The 19,713-nt window shown below is 40.2% G+C and overlaps 5 non-coding genes across 5 annotated transcripts; 4 read left to right on the top strand and 1 right to left on the bottom strand.

Annotated features, from left to right (window-relative positions):
* Window positions 1-12,593: 12,593 nt before the first annotated feature.
* trnar-acg (transfer RNA arginine (anticodon ACG)) lies at window positions 12,594-12,666 on the top strand. The gene has a single exon. It is a non-coding gene; the product is annotated as a tRNA-Arg (tRNA).
* Window positions 12,667-14,390: 1,724 nt separating this feature from the next.
* On the top strand, window positions 14,391-14,463 carry trnar-acg (transfer RNA arginine (anticodon ACG)). Its single transcript has one exon. It is a non-coding gene; the product is annotated as a tRNA-Arg (tRNA).
* An 828-nt stretch (window positions 14,464-15,291) lies between these two features.
* On the top strand, window positions 15,292-15,378 carry trnay-gua (transfer RNA tyrosine (anticodon GUA)). The gene is given in 2 exon segments: window positions 15,292-15,328; window positions 15,343-15,378. It is a non-coding gene; the product is annotated as a tRNA-Tyr (tRNA).
* A 93-nt stretch (window positions 15,379-15,471) lies between these two features.
* trnae-cuc (transfer RNA glutamic acid (anticodon CUC)) lies at window positions 15,472-15,543 on the bottom strand. Its single transcript has one exon. It is a non-coding gene; the product is annotated as a tRNA-Glu (tRNA).
* Window positions 15,544-17,610: 2,067 nt separating this feature from the next.
* trnac-aca (transfer RNA cysteine (anticodon ACA)) lies at window positions 17,611-17,683 on the top strand. The gene has a single exon. It is a non-coding gene; the product is annotated as a tRNA-Cys (tRNA).
* The last annotated feature ends 2,030 nt before the right edge of the window (window positions 17,684-19,713 follow it).

The raw sequence follows: 19,713 nt of genomic DNA, 5'->3' as shown, positions 1-19,713 counted from the left end.
GATTAAATGATTCTGACTTGGACTACATTACAGAAACTATCTATAGAAACAAGGACCAGGGAGGTTACATATGTATTTTACATAAAAGATCAATATCACTTCATGCAGACTCTAAGATATATTAAAAATTCCTATATGTTACAGGGCAAAAACATCTAATTAATTAGCAATGTCTGTGTGGGGTAAGGAAAGCACCATGTATAAAGGATCACTCTGGCTTCACAGCATCCTAAGACTTGTAAGAGTTGGGCCCCATCTATGCAGACTCCTACTTAAAAACATCCTGGTTATCGGTGGGTTTTTTCTTTTACTTCTTATTTACTTTTTGCCATCTAGGGATATTTACATTTCAAACACATGTACGTCCTTACTTTAAAGGCTTCTTTATAGACATTGAATGTTACTTGGGCCCCGTTCACGCAGGCTTCAAGTAAAATTTATAATGTTACTCAAAGAGAGGTAGTTTCAAAATCAATCTCCACCTACAAAGTCCAAAAACAACAACAACAACAAAACAGTCAATTGGCCACATTCTGACACACAGAAAATAATGCTGTGCGCACATGCACATACACACACTACAATAATATACAGCTATGTCCCATTTTCAATGAATAATTCCAACTCACATAGAGAACAATACATGCATGTGTATGTTACTGGCTTTTCAGGTAAGTTTCCATGTATGTGTTGAAATAAAAAAGGTCAAACTTTTTCTTTAAATCATTGATCAGAGACTCTTCTTTCCAAATTTTCTCCACTGTGAGATCACGTTTAGTAGATGTGATAAAATCACCAAGGCAAACCAGTTATTGCCAACTGGCCTAAAACTTGCCAGAAATATTTGTGGTTTCTTTTCAATTTAGCCTGACCATTTGTAAATATGATGTGCGTAGCTTCTGCTATGTTGTTAACATTTGGGCATTTCACTTCAGCCGACCCAGTGGGTCATTTTCAGATGGATCATAAACTTTAGCTTCAGGGCTAGTACCCAGGTATGGTGCATCAGGGTGAATGACAAATCCAGAAGGTGACACATTTACACCACTTAAGTCACTGTACAGCTGTAGGACTTCTGGCTCAGTTCAATGCCTCTTTCATGGCAGATGTTTGCCGTACGCCTCTCAGAATCCAACTCATCAAACTCTCAATATGACAATACTCCTCAAAACTGGGAACATAATTCATGTGCCTGTCTAATTATAGCCATGTAATGGAAGTTGTGGGAATAAAGGGGCTTCAGGATACTTGCAAATTTCATGTGATACTGCAGTTATAAGATAGCATTGATAAGAGAGAACCGAGCCCTTGGGACTTGACCAAATTTTGATTCCACTAATTCCATGCTCGAGAGGCCACACAAGATTGAGCAAATACCAAGCTGTGGTCTAAGGTCTCTCAATTTATCATCAACGGAGAGCCGTGCTGGGTCAGGAAAAGGTCCTAAAAATAGACAATCAAAGAAAGTGACAATACGGCTGACTGACAGGTCTGCGTCTGTGTGAGAGTATGGATTGAAATGTTATCATTATTTACCTGCCCTTGTGTGGTTTCAGACATTTCAGTTTATTTCTTCTGTTGAAAATGTAAATTCTGACATAATTTAATCTCCCTTTACTTATTTAACACCTATTTGACTTTCTTTGTTCGACCTGAACCCATGGATGAAGTTGTGGTGCGGAAGCCAAAAACAGCAGGATAAAGTTGTGTAAGTCTACACTCTATCAGGTATACCCAGGTGAGATTGTATATACAGACAGGCACAGACACACAAAGACAGTGAGGTACACGGAGAGAGACATTTAAAGACGTGTTTTACCCAAAACTGTAAATTCTGCCATAATTTAATCTCCCTTTACTTACTTAACACCTATTTGACTTTCTTTGTTCTGCTGGACACAGAAGAAGATATTTTGAAGAGACCTGAAAACCTGTAACTATTGACTTCCATAGTAGGAGAAACAAATTCTATGGAAGACAATGGTTACAGGTTTTCAACTTTCTTCAAAATATCATCTTCTGTTTCCAGCAGAACAAAGAAAGTCAAATAGGTGTTAAATAAGTAAAGGGAGATTAAATTATGGCAGAATTTACATTTTTGGGTAAAACACGTCTTTAAATGTCTCTCCCTGTACCTCACTGTCTTTGTGTGTGTGTGCCTGTCTGTATATACAATCTCACCTGGGTATGCCTGATAGAGTTTAGACTTACACAACTTCGTCCTGCTGCTTTTGGCTTCCGCACCACAACTTCATCCATGGGTTCAGGTCGAATTCCCTGGATGACATTTTTGTTATAGACAGAAGTTTTTATATTCAACCAAAAAATCATTATTACACAAATTAAGTAAATAGTTTCTGCTAATGCCAAGACTACAATCTAAAGAAATTAAAAGTATGATTTCCATGAAAAATAGAAACTATTTTGGTTGATGAAATATTTAAACTTGATTACAGTGACACTATAGTACAGTAAACTCATATATTTTATTATTTTCCAAATCATATGTAGTGAAATGATTATATATATATATATATATAATATATATATTATAATATATATTATATATATATATTATAGATGTGTGCAATAAGAATCTTGCTTGGTTTAGACATCTTACCTTTGTCCTTGGCCTGTGCCTTGTTTGAAGAGCACTGGTGCATGATAATGGTGGAGGCACGTTCTTCACTCCCATGGTGCTGTAGTGTGCAGTTCGGAGAAGCAATGCCACCAGATGATTGCACAAGGCCTTTCCAGCTGCACAGGAACAGCTACATCCATTTAAGGTAACAGGCTTACTGACTGCTTGCAGTGCAACCTAAGTATAAAATAAGCAACAATAATAATTATTATTATAATAGATACATAGATAAGGATAATTTGGCCTAGAAACAACATTGAACAAAAAAAAACAAACAAAAAACTGTAACAGCAGTGGAACAAAATGAACGTGAGCAAGAACATGAACTAACTTTAACCTGAAGATCCGGAAACATACCCTATTCGCTACAGGCTGACTGTTTTGAAGATATTTCCAACTTTTGCAGCAAAATTTAAAAATGTAGAGGTTAGTGGGAAAATGGGTATCGCTGTTTTGATTGTACCTCTATTGCATTTTGTTGAATTTAAGCTACATTGCATCTACATACCAACTAAATCTAATTAGATTAGAAGTAAACTGTTAGGTTAGGGTTAGTGTAAATTGACATGTACTTGTTACGTTTATTATAGTAAGTTAAATGTCTGTAGAAGGAGCAGAATCAATAGATATTAAGCAGACAGTCTACTAATACTCAAATGAGAAGTAATTGGCATGTAGTTGCAATTCAACTTTTGGTCAACAAAATGTGCAATAGGGACCATCAAAGTGTTACCGAAAAATGTAACGATTTAATAGAATCGTATATAAACACTGAACAAACCAATGAATAGCTTTATTTTCTCAGCGAGTAGCTAAAGTATGTTACCAGACTTGAGTAAACCTTGCGAGCATTAAGAAACCTGTAATTTATGGGCTCCTCGTTTTTTCGCATTGACCGATAACAACTTGCCTGCACAACAACCTCGTCGTTCACTATATCTGACACTGCATTCAAAGGAAAGAGGGGGTTAGCACAGGTTATGGACAACTACTAACATAAAACTAATCCTTCTGGATGTTAAAAGTTAATCTTGCTTACAAACGACTTGATATTAGCATATACTGCTGACTGCGCATTACTGTAATCTACATAACAAACGCTTTTTGTAAGACAATTTTTCTGCACAAATTCTGCAAATCGGTATAGTATTTTAAATGCTGTTTTTTTTAGGCTATGTCAGTTTAGACAGGATTAGTAGCAAAAATCTCTCCACTGAAATAACTGTTAGAAGTTAACTACCGAAATACGTGAGACATAAATTATCAATTTACTTACCCTTGTACTTAAAAACAAACTGTTCGAAGAACAACTTGTATCCCTTGTCCAGCTTCGAACCTTTCACCTTACTGTGGTCCTTTACCAAGCGAACAACGTCGTCTTGTCCAAATTTTGGCAAAGTTGACAGTGAGGATGTCATTCGATGCCTTAAAGTTGCCATGTTTCGGTGGCTGCTAGCAAAACCGGAACAAGCAACGCATTGCTTCAAAGGGCGCTTCCGGTGTTCAATTCCGCTGTGAAAAGGCCTATTGAATTATTCTGTTGTGACCTATAGTTGCTATGGTAACAACACATACATTTCTACAACTATAGGATATATTATACTATAATACACAGCAGTTTACTGTAGTAAAAATTTGAGTAATAAATACAGAATTTATTACAGTTTATCAGATCACTATATTTATAATGTGATATAGTCTTCATTAACAAAGGGTTGTAAATACTAGAATGTATACAGTGCAAGTGTATATTTTAATGCAGAACAATTATATAATGAATGTAATTACACATATGTACTGTACACGTGTGTGTGTCTAGGACTGACACGCAATTGGGGTTGGTACCACGTGTTGCAGTTGTCGCACTGCACCATCATCTCTTCGTGGTGTGAGGTCATGCAGATACAGTGAACCTCCACAAAAAGGGTTATTCTTCAGTTCTTGCTTTTGTTTTTTGGTATGTAAATACCGGAGCTGTTTTGTTCTTCACAAATCTGTAAAGCATTTGTCTCATATTGCGTTCCTGGAACTGACACTCCTCTGGGTTTGACTCCATCACATAATGCTGTAGCGAAGACCAAAGCAAATAATCCACAAGTGCTGTTTGACTGCTGCATTTCTACATCAGGGTTTCTGATAACGAACTGGGGTCCATGTGGTCGGATAAGCCAGGACAATTTTGTTCTGTCTGCTTGAAGATGTTTGTGTCCAGGCTATCATTGATGTAAATCTCTTGGGTCCACAGAAAAGACTGCTTGCCATTATCCAGTGGTTGTCATTTGCGTTCATTATTTGTACAAATGGTGTCTGTGACATCACACCCCCTCAATGAACACTTTGTTAGAGCAAACTGACTGAAACCCATGTATGTGAGGAAACTTCTGAGCAATATAAAAGGAAGCTGCCTCCACTTCATCACTGCTGAGCCAAGTGTATGGGTGAAGAATGCTAAACAATTGTTCTTGTTTCCGCTGTACCTCTTTCACCAATTTCTTGGCTTTAATTACCTCCACTGGTGAATAATGTCCCCTAATTGGTCCATGGGATTTGTTTTTGTGCTCTTTTTCGTTTTTGCCCTTTCTATGAGATAAACATCACAAATAGGCATACATTTTATTAATTATTGCACCTCAGTTGTCATCTCCAACTCCTATTCACCTCTGAAAATTAAGTCTTCCCTTTTTATTATGGAAATGTGTGTTACTGTTTTACTGTGGTAAATGAGATAATCAAGTTAGATTTGGGTAAACCTGTGTTTAGCAGTTTATAATTTAAGTAAGTATACATAAAATACATTAAAATAGTTATTTGACATGCTTATTGGTATGTTCTATCTTCATTTTTGTATCTAAAAGAAGTACACTTATTAAGTTAATTTTTAGCACACATACTTGTCTGTCTCGTATTTGCACATAAAATTAGAGGATATTTTTAGCTCCAAAGCATCTTTGTCTTGACTTCCTGTCTCCGGGTCCTGTGCTGCCACTGATCTTGTCTGCTTATGTGTAGGAGTGCTGAATGTCTTTGGGGCTGTGGACATCTACATTTTACAAAGAGAATAGAAATAAAAAAAATATATATTTGAGGAATGCTGACCTGGTTACATAATGCATCCAATAAACTGGTTAAATCAGCTTGTTCCATCAAATCTCTGTCCATACTATCTCCCAATCTTCTGAAATTGACATTATTACTGTGAAGCTGCTTTGACAAATTAATGGATTGATAAGGTTAACCATTACCTGAAAAGCATCTTTGTTGGCTGCCAGCTTTTTGTCTGATTGTGTCCGTTTCTGAATGGGACTGTTGTTTGTCTTTGAGGCTGTATATGCCTGCATTTTACAAAAAAGATATTAGAAATTACACATATCTTTAACGAATGCTGAACTGGTTTGTATTTAAATGTGCTTCATGCTACCATTGTGTTTTTGAAATTAAATGGCTTGATGATGGAGATCACACAGACCCCTCCTCTATTTTGCTTGCGCTGCCTCCATTTCTCCTTCAGGATACGGTGTTCCTATAATATTAATAATATTTTGTGTAAAAGTGCCTATTTCTAATATTTGTGTAATTGTTATAGAATTCCAGAGAAGTTGAAGACAATATTCCCATTATTTACACAAATATTTATGATGGTGTGGTTTCACATAAAAAAGTTACACACTAACATATTTTGAAGCATAACACTTAAGTTTACATGTTAAATACAATATAATGTAGACTGTTTTACCTTTCTTTTTGTGATGTGTTGAGCATCACTATATTCCCTCAGAAGTGCAGTGTGTGTTTTTGTTGGTCATAATAAAGTCATCAAGTCTGGTCAGTCATATTCCTTTAAAATGTATTTTCTTCAAGTCTGTAGTAACTTACAAACACAAGGGGGAGACAACCAACCATAAATATAATCTACAAAAATCCCACTGACTCTTTTCCATAATTCCTTGTGTCTTGTATTCCTGTGTGCAGTGGCAGAGCTAGAATTTTTTCACAAATGGGGGCCAGGAGGTTGCCATGCACACACACAAACAAAATGAAAGTGTTTAGTAAACCCAAATCAATTTCATTACCAACATATAATTCAACTGCTGTGGGATCCAATGAAAGGTGTAGGGTATGTTTGAACCTGATCTGCCTGTTTGTGCTTCTTTATAAATAAGTCTGATATCTCGCCCTTTCTTTTCATGTTTAATTGACCCTGTGTAAAATATTACAATCTGGTTACATCTGATCCAGTTAGAGACACATTTATCTTAATTAAAAATATCCATTATCATACCTGCACATTAACATCAGCAACCGATCTAAAAAACATTTTTCTGAAGTATATGAGCTGGCTATTCCATTTCAGATTAATTTAACTCACAAACAGCTAGCCTAACATTACTTCCCCATATTAGCAAAACAATTAAGTATTGTAAATTAAATATAATAACTTGCATACATGCAGGGCTAGACTGGGAAAAAAACAGTCCTGGTCAGAGCACCCCACTACATGCAATTAAAATGCTACACATCTGTGCACGTCCTTAAATATGTTTAGCAACTCCTATTCTATAAAAGCAAAGGAGCCATATTTAAAAAAATTATTTATTATTATAATAAAATTATAATCCACAGAGTTATTCGCTGCACAGTTATGATGTTCCATTCACTTTTTTTAATACTAACTTCAGTAATATTTTTTTTTAAATCTGAAAATATTAGCTTTCACTTGTAATACTGAAAAATAAATATTATAACCACTGATATTTACACAATATCAGTGGTTATAACTAATATAACCCCCCTACACACACACAGGGGTCGCGACCCCCAGTTTGAGAACCACTGTATTAATGAATACTTTTTACTTAAGTACATATTTCAGGCTGTACTTCTTTACTTTTACTTGAGTACAAAAGTGTAGTCAGTACTTCAACTTTTACCAGAGTCCTTTTAAACACGAGTATCTATACTCTACTTGAGTAAAGGAGGCGTGTACATTAGAGATAGCAAATGCTTCAAAGTTACCTGTTAAGACATTAACTTTGTGGACTTGAAGTGCTCCTTACTAGCCTCTGTATTGGGTGTATTTTCTTTTCAGACACTGAGTGACTGCCCATTTTCACTCCATCTCCCAAAGTGATGTAATCGATTACCTATCAGGAAACAACAGATGTAAAGAACAGAAAAACTGTATACAGTGTGATTCAAAAAGTAATCCCACAATGTTAATAATCGAGAACTCTGCAAATAAGAAAAGGAGAGCTAAGCTCTTTTTGTCTTCGATTTAAGGAAGCTCTGAAGTTTCATTAGTTACTTATTTGGTCGCTAGTATCGCAATCATCATCATGTTTCTTTGAATAAAAACAAATTTTCAAAGTTGTGGTATTCTTTTTGAATCACCCATATTTCCAAAAAGATGTGACATGCAGTCACAGATTACAACTGCTATAAAACTAAGTACCTATAAGGCCTACAACTATTTTAAAGAAAATAAATGCAGCCTCACGTCTTCCAATGTGTTTAAATAATCTTACCATTCTAAAACTTTTGAATGCTAGTGTATCTCAAGAAAAAGATGAATAAAAGATGAACCAATGTTCCTGGAAACGATGGACAAGCCTTTAAAATAATGACAGATCTACAGTACTGTTATAAAGAACTTTTGCAATGAAATACATAAATTAAACAAGTAGCTTCTGCTTAACTTACCTTAAGATCTATTATTTTATCTATTCCATTATTTACATTTAAATTTAAAACCAAGCACAATAGGCATGTAGATCAGGTTTATAAAATCCTGTTCAATTAAATTTTAATTAATGTGTTTAAAGAGAAATCTGGATTAATACAGATTAATACATCACTAATACAGTTGCATCAATTTCGTCATTTGCAGTGTTTTAAGCAAGTGAATGAGCTGGGATATCTTTTGGCGCGCGTTTGACTGGTATCACTGCTTGGTCAAATATTCTGAACATATTCAGTTTTTTGTACTTGCAGAACCAACTGTTGAGGTTACGTTAAGTTTCTTTACACATCCTAAATTACAAAGTTGTGAGGACAGTATATTAATGTGCACTTACCACTGAATTAGATGATAAGGTCAAAATGGTCCAGCTTCTCCAAAAACCGTAGCCCTCTTTTGTCCTTTGACAATGTCTTTGTATTTTAACTGTGGTAGTGTTCATATGTGAATGACATTTTCAGTTAATATGTCAACCAACATGTATTTTATCTTCATTTCTCAGCTGAAATAAGGAGACAAAACACTGGTAAACAACCGTTAAAAAACTGCGTTTGTTTGTGAATCCTTGTTGTCAGGACAACGTGCGCATTGCCGCGATTGCTCTTCTGTGGGGAACGCGTGCACAAATTCACCAGTCGCGTCAGAGTGCCTTGTGGTCACAAAATTCTAAAGCAAAATCGTAAAATGTGTGAGCACGCATTCAAAGCGAGCGCCTTCGATCTCCTTCGTGGTCGAGAAAGAGTAGTATAAGTTACTGTAGCATGTAACTGCATTTAAAAGGGTTTGAAAAAAACAGACTCAACTCAAGGAGTCGATTCCTGTCCTGGAGTCGATTCCGGGACTAGGTTCATTGAGAGTCGAGGAATCGACTCTCATTCTCTACAGACTGATTTAGAAATCCAGTTGTTTTGCCATTGTTCTCATGTACACAATATTAAATCTCATTACATTTTACTGTCCATAAATCACGTTTTTTGAACCCAAGAAACAACATAAAAACATATTTAAAAATGACTAAAAACTGAATTATCTTTACAAATAAACTCTTCAAATTCTATTTAGATTACTTGTTTCCAAAAAACATCCCTGAATAAAAGTACAGCACAGTATTGCCACAGCATTGGGATATTAGATTATATATCAGCACAATGCACAAGTGTAGTAAAGTTGTACGTTAATATACTGCAAATTGTACTGTTGTTCAACTTATTGTAATTTTATAATTCATTATTTTGCAGTTGCACATTTTACTTCAGTTATCCTCTTTAAACTGTTGATATACTGTAGTTTGCTTCCGTTTACTGAAGTTATTTTTGTAAGGGTTTGTTTAGGCTATATTGTTTTGTAAGTATGAAATGTAAAAGTAACACACCGCTCTCCTAGAGGTGCACCCGTGGTAACATATATAGCACGCTTCAAAGCTCCACAAAAATAACTACACTCCAACAAAGACTAAATATTTTTTTCTTTTGAAAGACGAGACTAGCTGAATAGAATGATTTCAACAAAGAAACTCACCTCTTAAGCAGAATCCAGGCAATCCAATCTGTAAAAACATTAGTCCACAACTTATTCATACATTGATAAACATCCACGGAATGCACTGCTATTATCCAAACTAATCCTTGCAGTATGTTCAGTGGAGTAGCGTCTCCAGTCATAACACTAAAGATTTTGGTCAACAAAATGGCCGCCGGTCTCTTGCATTTGTGATTGACACTCCTTTGAGCCAATAGCTGAAAGGGGAGGTCACCATCCAATTAGCTCTAAAAAACTTGAGATGGTCCCGCCCTCTCTCTTATGAATGGGCTCTGTGGCAAAGACTTTGTGAATGAATTGGCCAGATATGCTTGTGATTTTAATTGTTAAGATTCTAAACGTAATGTTATTCATGGATTAAAGGGGTGGTCCACTACGATATCATATTTTAAACTTGTAATGTAGCTGTGTAAACATAAACAGCATCTCTGAATGTAAAATGCTCAAAGTTCAACGCAAAGGGAGACCTTGGTTTTTACAGAGTTAGCTTAGCAAAGCCTACAAAAAAAATACTTCCGGGCCAGTGAGATCACAAACATACTTTTACCGCGCACACACACTGCGCAGCTAAGGGGCGTAGCCAGAGGCACTGTAATGTTACAGCAGAGAAAGCTGAAATGCCATTTAAACGCTGCTATTTCCACAGAGCTTCTTCTGTTTCTGTATTTGAGCTTCCAAATGACACCACACAAAGACAGAAGTGCTTACAGTTCAATATTAATTATGTTCCAGAGAATTATAAAATACATAGCAAGCATGATTTGACCAAACACAGCTTCCAGAATCTCTCCCAGTTCAGTGCTAGATTCAGGTAAAATCTCCAACAACCAGAAGCTGTAGCCTGAGAGTTTTTATTTGTTAAAATGTATCATGACATGTACAGTGTCTAGCCTTAACGGTATTGTAGCAAAGATGTAAACAATAGGAAATGCTGTTCGGCACCGCTCCATTATCATTGTTTTAAATATTCTATAGTTCTTTTTAACATATTCTACACATGTTAAATCATTCAAATGATTAGGGTTAAATCGCCAAAATGTCTTTTTGGGTTTATTGTCCAGGTCAGGTACACTGTTAAATATACCCCTGCATGATCTGAGATGTCTCTTGTTCCTATTTTACAGTCTTTATTTATGTTGATCTGACCCAAACATAAAAAAATAAAATTCTAGAATGAGACATGTGGGTGGAAGTATATTCTTTTTTAGGAGGGTATATGTCTCTCCATACATCTATTAAGCTAATTCTTTCATCATAAATCTTATTTGTCTAGTTTCTTTACTAATTTACTTATTAGAAGATGAGTCCAATTTAGAATGAAGTTGTACATTCCAGTCTCCCCACAGATCAACGTACCTGACGCCTCCTTGGCTATAATAGTAAATATTTTTTTGAGAAATGCTTTGTCTTTTTCAGGTGGTTTATATATATTAAAGTACCTTCGATTTGGTCGATAGTTCCTTTTTTAGGTTATATCGTTCTTCTCTATCAGTAATCTTAGAAATTATTGAAAGTTGGTTTTATTTGAGATTAATGTCATTACTTCTCGTTTACGACCAATATTATATGAGGAAAAGAAAACCTTAAATCCCATTTTTCCAGAATCCCATTTCCTCTTGCCAGAAGATTATCTGTTGCTTTTCTCTTTTCATTTTAGCCACGAGTTTGCTTCTTTTAATCGGATTTAGTAACCCATTAATATTCAAAGTAATTACTCTATATTCCTGTTTTTGCATATACTATAATCAGATGTTATTGCGAAGATCACGGTGACCAGAACAAGAAAAACACAAACATGAATATCTTGAACCACATAAAAAAACATTACGAAAAAGGTCTCCAAACCTTGAAGTCTTAAAATAACTTCTTAATGTGAGGGGAAAGCCTTCTTCTCTAAAGGGCCCCTTCCTTGCTGTGCCTATTGCACAAAAAATGTTAACGAAATATTCAGCGCCCATATCTGGCAATATTATATTATTGTATTTCTGGCTAGGTTTTCAAGTTAAATATTTCTACTAATTATAGCAAGGGATTTAGTTGTATAAATTAGAATTCCTTCATGTCTTCCTACCAGTATGTTACTCAATGACTTGAGTCTTGGTGTGCTCTAATCGTTCATCTTTGTTGTTGGTCAGTTCGGTTAAATACCATTCTTCCTTCAAACGATTTAAATGTCCATCATTGGTGAATTAAGTCAAGAAGTTTTACCAGTCTCTCAGAGTTCTTTGTTAGGAACTGTCAGGTTTTACCCTTCTTTCAAATGGAGCTAGTGTTGTCCCTTTGAAATTCACATAGTTTTTCCCAGATCTTCACTGTCGCGTAGATAGACCAAGTTACTTATTCCAGTTGACTTAAAATCAGCATCAAACGTTACACAGGTAGGGAAGGCTGGCAGAATTTTGCCCTCAAGCCTAACTGTGGGCCTCCACGCAAGTATGCTGCAGCTGCTCTGTTAAAAATACATCTAATTCTTGTAACCTCCTCCTGGCGAGGAGAAAGTCTCAGACCCTGGATCACAGTTCTTCTAGGGAGGGACTGTCACATGCTCTGTGAGAGCATCCTATCGACACCACAACTTGCCATAATAACAAAGCACAGCATGTGTTGAATGAACTCCGTGTTGACAGAGCCGTGTCCTTATTACAAGCAACAAGCTAACGATGACAAGCTAAGCTGAGAGGGCCAGTGGCACAATGGATAACGCGTCTGACTACGGATCAGAAGATTCTAGGTTCGACTCCTGGCTGGCTCGCTTTGGTCTTTTTGCTTTGCTGTCAGTCAGTGCACTGCGGTCGCCTATCCCCCCGCTGGAGCTGTTCAGTTCCACTCTGGAGTAAATCGAGTTTCTGGGGCCGCCAGCACAGAGCCCGTGTGGTGCTCCTCTGGTTTCAAAGGCTGTCCCAATTTCTGATTTTTCTTAACGTCTACTACAGCTACACCAACCGTAAACCCAGCCAACTTTTTGCAAAAGTCCCTACCACTTTGAAGTCACCCAGCCAATTTGCAGCGTAATCTCTTCCTCTTGTAAGTCTCTGAGCTGCAGCAATACCTAAGTGCTCTGATAAAACATGCATAAAATAAACTATAGCTTTTAACCTCCTCTTGGAGAGGAGAGAGTCTCCGACCCTGGATCTCAGGTCTTCTATGGAGGGACTGTCAGGAATCCTGTAAGAGCATCCCATCCACACAACCTCTTGCCATAAAAACAAAGCAGACTGTGTGGTGACGGAACTCCAGGTTGACAGAGCCTTGTCCTTGTTTCAAACAATGTTCTAACAAAGTGCTGAACAGAGTGCCAGTGGCACAAAGGATAACGCTTATGACTATGGATGAGAAGATTCTAGCTTACGGAAACCATGAGACTATATGAGATCAGAAAGAACTGAAGTTTGTGCAGACTGGCCATCACAAGTGATATCTCCCATATGGTCTAGCGGTCAGGATTCCTGGTTTTCACCGAGCGGCCCGGCTTGGACTCCCGCTATAGGAAGGCTTGAGCGTTTTTGCTTCTGCCCTTTTTGGCCAGCAGTCGGACTGCAGCAACCTTCAGAGGGGGGCTTGTGGAAAGCTCTCGTAAGCCTTCGATAGCTCAGTTGGTGGAGCGGAGGACTGTAGGTGGGTTGTGGCAATCCTTAGGTCGTGGTTCAACTCCGGCTCGCAGTAGATCTTTGCGCTGAGAGCTGCTTTCATACATGTGCAGTTCGAAAATATCTTTGTCGCTAGAGCTCAAAGTCACCATAGAGGTGAAAAGGAAGTTCCCTGACCGGGAATCGAACCCGGGCCGCGGCGGTGAGAGCTGCCGAATCCTAAACCCTAGACCACCAGGGAAGGCTGGCAGAATATTGCCTCAAGCCTAACTGTGGGCCTCCACGCAAGTATGCTGCAGCTGCTCTGTCAAAAATAATCTAATGCTTGTAACTCCTCCTGGCGAGGAGAAAGTCTTCAGACCCTGGATCACAGTTCTCTCTAGGGAGGGACTGTCACATGCTCTGTGAGAGCATTCCTATCGACACCACAACTTGCCATAATAACAAAGCACAGCATGTGTTGAATGAACTCTGTGTTGACAGAGCCGTGTCCTTGTACAAGCAACAAGCTAACGATGACAAACTAAGCAGACAGCAACCTTAAGAAGGTGGGCTTGTGGAAAGCTCTCGTAAGCCTTCGGTAGACCACCAGGGAAGGCTGGCAGAATTTTGCCCTCAAGCCTAACTGTGGGCCTCCACGCAAGTATACTGCAGCTGCTCTGTCAAAAATAAATCTAATGCTTGTCACCTCCTCCTGGCGAGGAGAAAGTCTCAGACCCTGGATCACAGTTCTTCTAGGGAGGGACTGTCACATGCTCTGTGAGAGCATCCTATCGACCCCACAACTTGCCATAATAACAAAGCACAGCATGTGTTGAATGAACTCCGTGTTGACAGAGCCGTGTCCTTATTACAAGCAACAAGCTAACGATGACAAGCTAAGCTGAGAGGGCCAGTGGCGCAATGGATAACGCGTCTGACTACGGATCAGAAGATTCTAGGATCGACTCCTGGCTGGCTCGCTTTGGTCTTTTTGCTTTGCTGTCAGTCAGTGCACTGCGGTCGCCTTTCCCCCCGCTGGAGCTGTTCAGTTCCACTCTGGAGTAAATCGAGTTTCTGGGGCCGCCAGCACAGAGCCCGTGTGGTACTCCTCTGGTTTCAAAGGCTGTCCCAACTTCTGATTTTTCTTAACGTCTACTACAGCTACACCAACCGTAAACCCAGCCAACTTTTTTGCAAAAGTCCCTACCACTTTGAAGTCACCCAGCCAATTTGCAGCGTAATCTCTTCCTCTTGTAAGTCTCTGAGCTGCAGCAATACCTAAGTGCTCTGATAAAACATGCATAAAATAAACTAGGGCTTTTAACCTCCTCTTGGAGAGGAGAGAGTCTCCGACCCTGGATCTCAGGTCTTCTATGGAGGGACTGTCAGGAATCCTGTAAGAGCATCCCATCCACACAACCTCTTGCCATAAAAACAAAGCAGACTGTGTGGTGACGGAACTCCAGGTTGACAGAGCCTTGTCCTTGTTTCAAACAATGTTCTAACACAGTGCTGAACAGAGTGCCAGTGGCACAAAGGATAACGCTTATGACTATGGATGAGAAGATTCTAGCTTACGGAAACCATGAGACTATATGAGATCAGAAAGAACTAAAGTTTGTGCAGACTGGCCCTCACAAGTGATATCTCCCATATGGTCTAGCGGTCAGGATTCCTGGTTTTCACCCAGCGGCCCGGCTTGGACTCCCGCTATAGGAAGGCTTGAGCGTTTTTGCTTCTGCCCTTTTTGGCCAGCAGTCAGACTGCAGCAACCTTAAGAGAGTGGGCTTGTGGAAAACTCTCATAAGCCTTCGATAGCTCAGTTGGTAGAGCGGAGGACTGTAGGTGGGTTGTTGGCAATCCTTAGGTCGCTGGTTCGACTCCGGCTCGAAGGAGATCTTTTGCGCTCAGAGCTGCTTTCATACATGTGCAGTTCGAAAATATCTTTGTCGCTAGAGCTCAAAGTTCACCATAGAGGTGAAAGGAAGTTCCCTGACCGGGAATCGAACCCGGGCCGCGGCGGTGAGAGCGCCGAATCCTAACCACTAGACCACCAGGGAAGGCTGGCAGAATATTGCCCTCAAGCCTAACTGTGGGCCTCCACGCAAGTATGCTGCAGCTGCTCTGTCAAAAATAAATCTAATGCTTGTAACCTTCTCCTGGCGAGGAGAATGTCTCAGACCCTGGATCACAGTTCTTCTAGGGAGGGACTGTCACATGCTCTGTGAGAGCATCCTATCGACACCACAACTTGCCATAATAACAAAGCACAGCATGTGTTGAATGAACTCCGTGTTGACAGAGCCGTGTCCTTATTACAAGCAACAAGCTAACGATGACAAACTAAGCAGACAGCAACCTTAAGAGGCTGGGCTTGTGGAAAGCTCTCGTAAGCCTTCGGTAGACCACCAGGGAAGGCTGGCAGAATTTTGCCCTCAAGCCTAACTGTGGGCCTCCACGCAAGTATGCTGCAGCTGCTCTGTCAAAAATAAATCTAATGCTTGTAACCTCCTTCTGGCGAGGAGAAAGTCTCAGACCCTGGATCACAGTTTTTCTAGGGAGGGACTGTCACATGCTCTGTGAGAGCATCCTATCGACACCACAACTTGCCATAATAACAAAGCACAGCATGTGTTGAATCAACTCCGTGTTGACAGAGCCGTGTCCTTATTACAAGCAACAAGCTAACGATGACAAACTAAGCAGACAGCAACCTTAAAAGGGTGGGTTTGTGGAAAGCTCTCGTAAGCCTTCGGTAGACCACCAGGGAAGGCTGGCAGAATTTTGCCCTCAAGCCTAACTGTGGGCCTCCACGCAAGTATGCTGCAGCTGCTCTGTTAAAATAAATCTAATGCTTGTAACCTCCTCCTGGCGAGGAGAAAGTCTCAGACCCTGGATCACAGTTCTTCTAGGGAGGGACTGTCACATGCTCTGTGAGAGCATCCTATCGACACCACAACTTGCCATAATAACAAAGCACAGCATGTGTTGAATGAACTCCGTGTTGACAGAGCCGTGTCCTTATTACAAGCAACAAGCTAACGATGACAAACTAAGCAGACAGCAACCTTAAGAGGGTGGGCTTGTGGAAAGCTCTTGTAAGCCTTCGGTAGACCACCAGGGAAGGCTGGCAGAATTTTGCCCTCAAGCCTAACTGTGGGCCTCCACGCAAGTATGCTGCAGCTGCTCTGTCAAAATAAATCTAATGCTTGTAACCTCCTCTTGGCGAGGAGAAAGTCTCAGACCCTGGATCACAGTTCTTCTAGGGAGGGACTGTCATATGCTCTGTGAGAGCATCCTATCGACACCACAACTTGCCATAATAACAAAGCACAGCATGTGTTGAATGAACTCTGTGTTGACAGAGCCGTGTCCTTATTACAAGCAACAAGCTAACGATGACAAACTAAGCAGACAGCAACCTTAAGAGGGTGGGCTTGTGAAAAGCTCTCGTAAGCCTTCGGTAGACCACCAGGGAAGGCTGGCAGAATTTTGCCCTCAAGCCTAACTGTGGGCCTCCACGCAAGTATACTGCAGCTGCTCTGTTAAAAACAAATCTAATGCTTGTAACCTCCTCCTGGCGAGGAGAAAGTCTCAGACCCTGGATCACAGTTCTTCTAGGGAGGGACTGTCACATGCTCTGTGAGAGCATCCTATCGACACCACAACTTGCCATAATAACAAAGCACAGCATGTGTTGAATCAACTCCGTGTTGACAGAGCCGTGTCCTTATTACAAGCAACAAGCTAATGATGACAAACTAAGCAGACAGCAACCTTAAGAGGGTGGGCTTGTGGAAAGCTCTCGTAAGCCTTCGGTAGACCACCTGGGAAGGCTGGCAGAATTTTGCCCTCAAGCCTAACTGTGGGCCTCCACGCAAGTATGCTGCAGCTGCTCTGTTAAAAATAAATCTAATGCTTGTAACCTCCTCCTGGCGAGGAGAAAGTCTCAGACCCTGGATCACAGTTCTTCTAGGGAGGGACTGTCACATGCTCTGTGAGAGCATCCTATCGACACCACAACTTGCCATAATAACAAAGCACAGCATGTGTTGAATCAACTCCGTGTTGACAGAGCCGTGTCCTTATTACAAGCAACAAGCTAACGATGACAAACTAAGCTGAGAGGGCCAGTGGCGCAATGGATAACGCGTCAGACTACAGATCAGAAGATTCTAGGTTCAACTCCTGGCTGGCTCGCTTTGGTCTTTTTGCTTTGCTGTCAGTCAGTGCACTGCGGTCGCCTTTCCCCCCGCTGGAGCTGTTCAGTTCCACTCTGGAGTGAATCGAGTTTCTGGGGCCGCCAGCACAGAGCCCGTGGGGTGCTCCCCTGGTTCAAAGGCTGTCCCAACTGCTGATTTTTCTTAACGTCTACTACAGCTACACCAACCGTAAACCCAGCCAACTTTTTGCAAAAGTCCCTACCACTTTGAAGTCACCCAGCCAACTTGCAGCGTAATCTCTTCCTCTTGTAAGTCTCTGAGCTGCAGCAATACCTAAGTGCTCTGATAAAACATGCATAAAATAAACTAGGGCTTTTAACCTCCTCTTGGAGAGGAGAGAGTCTCCGACCCTGGATCTCAGGTCTTCTATGGAGGGACTGTCAGGAATCCTGTAAGAGCATCCCATCCACACAACCTCTTGCCATAAAAACAAAGCAGAATGTGTGGTGACGGAACTCCAGGTTGACAGAGCCTTGTCCTTGTTTCAAACAATGTGCTAACAAGGTGCTGAACAGAGTGCCAGTGGCACAAAGGATAACGCTTATGACTATGGATGAGAAGATTCTAGCTTACGGAAACCATGAGACTGTGTATGAGATCAGAAAGAACTGAAGATTGTGCAGACCGGCCCTCACAAGTGATAGTTCCCATATGGTCGAGGGGTCAGGATTCCTGGTTTTCACCCAGCGGCCCGGCTTGGACTCCCGGTATAGGAAGGCTCGAGCGTTTTTGCTTCCCTTTTTGGCCAGCAGTCAGACTGCAGCAACCTTAAGAGGGTGGGCTTGTGGAAAACTCTCATAAGCCTTCGATAGCTCAGTTGGTGGAGCGAAGGACTGTAGGTGGGTTGTTGGCAATCCTTAGGTCTCTGGCTCGAAGGAGGTCTTTTGCGCTCAGAGCTGCTTTCATGCCTGTGCAGTTCAAACATATCTTTGTCGTTAGAGCTCAAAGTGTACCATAGAGGTGAAAAGGAAGGGACTCTCACATGCTCTGTGAGAGCATCCTAGCGACACCACAACTTGCCATAATAACAAGCACAGCATTTAAACAACATTTACCGGTAGGAATGACGTCTTGGTTTACTCATTCTCTCTTTGTATTGCCGTATAATATATACGGCTATTACACAATCATAATACACTGTGATGGCCTGGGTCGTTAGTTGCATTGTTTTGTTTTCTCACTACAATCGATCGGCTTAATCGAGCAGAGACCATCTCATTCAGGCGATCTTGGACCGATTGATTTGGCGCGGATGTGAGCGAGATTGCTGAATTCACATATGCCAAACGAATTGCGCTAACGGGGCAAACAAGACAGATTCCGAAACAAACGTCTATGTGTGAAAGCACCCTAAGATTGTATTTACACACAATTGACAGACAGTCACAGCCAAACTTGTGGACAAGGCAGCACTGGCCTGATTGGGCCAGTAACATTCTGTACACTGGCCCAAGCGTCTCGCACACTGACCCTGGCAGTCTGTCAAGCCCTGAATTATGTTTCCTTTGGTTTGTTCGGTTTGTTTTACTTCATAACAGGATCTGCTGCCTAATTGAAGGCATGTGATAGCGACACCCGGTGGTTATTCATTGAATAATGCATTCATTGAATGTTCATTTTTGTATAGCGGGCCAAATTCTATTGATATTTATAAAAAACCTCGCGGGCCGCCGTAGTTTGTACAGCCCTGGTCTATAGATTCTAACTATCAAAATGTAACTTGTTATACAGGGTAATTCAATGACAAGAGTTCACTTTCATATCTACACAATGCAGAACTTTTAATGAGATTAACCTGCTCCACCTACACCAACTACAGCATTTCTCAAACTTCTTTTTCACTATGGTGTAATTACAGTGGTGGACATCTCATAAAACAACAACTGCACTTACTCCTGTAACTTGTTTTCAACAATGAAATTTAAATATCTGGGTCACATATTCATTTAAATAAATGGATCATCATCATGTGCAGTTATCTTTATTAATAGCTGTCTAATAGGCCAG

Source organism: Danio aesculapii, chromosome 15 (assembly GCF_903798145.1).
Source record: "Danio aesculapii chromosome 15, fDanAes4.1, whole genome shotgun sequence".
Classification (NCBI taxonomy): domain Eukaryota; kingdom Metazoa; phylum Chordata; class Actinopteri; order Cypriniformes; family Danionidae; genus Danio; species Danio aesculapii.
Note: the sequence above shows the minus strand (reverse complement) of the source record. Positions and strands in the feature narration are given on the sequence as shown.